The 3,856-nt window shown below is 28.8% G+C and overlaps 1 pseudogene; it reads left to right on the top strand.

The window, feature by feature from the left end:
* The first annotated feature begins 1,893 nt into the window (after positions 1 to 1,893).
* LOC149561679 (protein trichome birefringence-like 36) lies at positions 1,894 to 3,500 on the top strand (annotated as a pseudogene).
* The last annotated feature ends 356 nt before the right edge of the window (positions 3,501 to 3,856 follow it).

Genomic DNA, 3,856 nt, shown 5'->3' with positions numbered 1-3,856 from the left:
CTCCCCATGATGAAGGCCATGATGTGCATCATAGTAGTGGAGGTATTAACTTTATATTATAAATTAATTATGTGATTATGAATATAATTTAACATCTTCAATTGTAATTTGATGTGTAACCTCTTTTTTAATATTTTAGAGCAAGTTGAACATCATATTGAACGGGTGGAGCATGCTCAAAGTGTTCATCATGCAAGAAGTGGTAGTAGATCAAAATGTTATCATACATTATGAGAAAATTTCAAGTAATAAAATGCATGTTATGTTCTACTGGTTAATGAAATACTTGTAACAATAAAAAAGAAAGAAAAAGAGTATGCCAATTTAACCCATTTATTTGTTATTGCAACAGAGCCCCCTATAGTGCAGCAGCCTCATGCTCCTCAAAATAGGAGGAGACATCATAATTTGACATTACATGTGCCAAAATACGAGGAGAATGAGGAATATATTGACGCTCATATCAGCCTTTTCCTTAAGAAAGAAAAGACAAAAAAAAAAAAAAAAAGATTTCTAAAAAATGTTCTTTGATAAACCTTGTTTGATAAACTTTGTTGGATAATGAAAGGATGTTATTTTAAGTAATTATCTATGAATATTTCATATTAATATTGATTATAATGCCATGTTAATATATATTTTTATGTGTTAATGAAGTATTGATTAGTATTGTGTATTAATAAATTTTATATCATATTAATGAATGTTATGTGATTGTATTGATTGAATATTATAGTTCATAAATGGATGAATGAATGAATTATGTCTATTTAATTATATGTTAATGGGGAATTTAGATTAACATTATGGCGAGGGGGGGTGAGGCTAGATGAGCTTACACATTCATGTGGCTCACCTTGTTAAGTAGAGAATATTAAAGTATTCTTGAAATTAAGTGAAGCTCAAACTAACATACCTTCATTAATAAATTAATTTCATTCATTTTAGGTCTTGAATGATGAAATGATATTCTATGGTATAGGTATGAATCTCTAGAGGTATTTTAGGTACTCAATGTTCCATCTTCAATAGCTTTACCACTTGCCTCATTTTGGGTCTTGTAGTTAGATTTGGATGGGAGCACCACAACCCTATCCCTACCAATTTTTCCATTTCAGCCTTCTCAAACTCCCCATTTAAATTTATATCTATAGAATCCAAAAATTTTACTTGATCATAGAGATCCCATACCCACTCCACATTCCTTGTATGATTCCCTTGCTAGCTCACATCTACTGCTCTTTTTCCTAAAGCAATTTTCAAGGCCAGAGCCCCAAAACTATAAACATCTGACTCAGAGATTATTCCTCCTATCATCACACACTCAGGAGCTCGAGGGTTCTAGTTGCAATAGTAATCAAAGAAAAATTATTGTACTCCAACATCTAGTCTAAACTAAAGTCCCCAAACTTTACATTGAAGTTGTATTCAAGCATGACATTACTAGATTTTCTAGCCTATTTAATTATGGAACATAAGGTTTGCACAATATTCCTCTTGTCTCATATTTGTATCCTTTTACATTTCATAGGTTTGCACAATATTCTTCTTGTCTCATATTTGTATCTTTTGTAACTTTGCAATAGCATACCCATTTATCATAAGCCTTTGCAAGATACAAGTTACCATAATGTCAAAACCACATGAAGCACCAAGGTGGCATTTTGGTTTGTGTTATCATGAGTATAATATTGTATTCATAGTTTAAGTGATATTGTCCTAATATTTTCATTGTTCATTTTCTCAATAATTTATTTCTTGTATTCATTATATTTTCTTGTCAACCCAAGGATAAGTGGGCCTTGTAGGGTTCATACTAGTAACCTTGGTCTCACTTGGGTGGTTTGTGACTACTACATACCAGGGCTGAAATGTACCATTTTTATAATTGGGATGTTTTTGTTATTTTTATATATCTTAACAATTCTTTGCATAACTAGAGATGCTAGAATTCAAGGCATTGTTACTTTGAATTGTATTAGGGGAACAATGGCAATATTTACAAAGAAATGTTTTTGCAATAACTTTCATAGAATTTAAATGCAATTTATTTTTAGGGAATTGAAATCAAAATTCTTCATATCTACTTTATAATGTGATAGATTGTCCATACATTACTACCCAAATAAATTTCATACTAAATGGGAGACTAGATTCAGATTATCAAAAATGGAGATGGCAACTAAATGGTTGTACCTGTCCCAAGTAAAATTTACATAATTGGCTTTCATTCTTTTTTCAATTTGGACTCCTTTTAATGGGAAACTTCTTCTTAGTTTCTTGTTGTATATCTATTTTGAATGTAGTTCTCATTAGTCCATTTTATTTTCAATATTTTAGGCCAATTTAATAAAGATGAACTTTTGATCAATGATAAGTAAATGGGTTCTCTCTTAATTTGATGTATGATAGATATATTTTCTTTTTGACACTTTTTTCGACAAGAGATCATGGAGTATAATATGAAATTTTGATGGATAAAATTTGTTTACAAAATCTAATTTAGAATCTTTTCAATAAATTTCTTTGAAAATAATGAACTCTTTTTATTTGAGCTATTCTTAATGGATAATTTTTATTTAGTTTCTTGATAATGATGATTAACTTGAAGTAGTATATCTATTTGAATGTGGTTATCATAAATCCAATATAATTTCAATAGTTTAGGCCAATTCATTGAAGTCTTCTCTTTTAATAAATGACAAGTAAATGGTTTTTCTGATAGATAAATTTTCATGTTGATAATTTTATTGTAACACCAATGCTAATAAATAAAATAGGTATGCAAAATTTAATTCAAATTGTTTACAAAAAATTTTCCAAAATAATGAACTCTATCATAAATATATGGAACTCTGAAAACAATCCATTTAGATAATGATGAATAGTCCATTTACCTAAAATTAGTCAAAGTAGCCTTAAGAAAGATCTACACTATAGATCTGAAAAATTGGAAGTATACCAAGAAATATTGATTAAAATATGTCAATTTAAGAACATATACAACTATTAATTATGGATATTATATTTAAAATCTTGTATTATGTTCAATAGTAAGGATATGTTAGAGAAGTTGTGAGGAAAGAGATTGATGTTTTTGGAGACTCAATAAGGAGAGGTTAGTTTTAGTCCATTGTCTATTTACTTTAGGCAAGAATTACAATCAATATGAAATCTATGGTTAATAAGAGTCCTCTTACAACATTCAAAGCTCTTGTAAGTTATACAATGTATTCACTTCAATCTTCTCTTCTTCTTTTTTCCAAGGATGTATCTAAGTTATAAACATTTGATTGGTTGTTTGCAGGATTATAATGAATTAGTTGAACTATTCTAGGCTCCATTCTTGGTTGAGCTAGAGATCAATGAATAGGGGACAAAGATTCTTCACTTGGATTCTATACAAAACTAATGAAGAGTATCTGAAGGAGGCAAATTTCCTGGTTTTTGAGTCATCACATTGGTTGGATCATAGTGCCGGTAATAGTGGTTCAATGTAAGATTATATGATATATTTTAAATTTTATTAATACTTTGGTTTATATTATATGATCTATCATCATAATATTAGTTTGAATATTTCTTGATTAGATTATATGAATATTTCTATCAATATTTTCATATTCACATTCTATAATCCACTATCAAAATGAACAAAAGAGAGAAGAAAATGATTGATCTAACTAAAATATTTTCAAGCTATATGGAAAATTTTGAATGAATATTTCATGACAAATAGATATATGATACAAGTTTTAATTATGTATAAATAGATAGTACATAGCCATGGAAGGCGGTATAATGTACAAAAGTATAGACCAAATGGTTTCTTACAGAGATCCCTAAATACTTGGGT

Source organism: Cupressus sempervirens, chromosome 4 (assembly GCF_028749045.1).
Source record: "Cupressus sempervirens isolate cs-2001-9-10 chromosome 4, ASM2874904v1, whole genome shotgun sequence".
NCBI lineage: Eukaryota > Viridiplantae > Streptophyta > Pinopsida > Cupressales > Cupressaceae > Cupressus > Cupressus sempervirens.
Note: the sequence above shows the minus strand (reverse complement) of the source record. Positions and strands in the feature narration are given on the sequence as shown.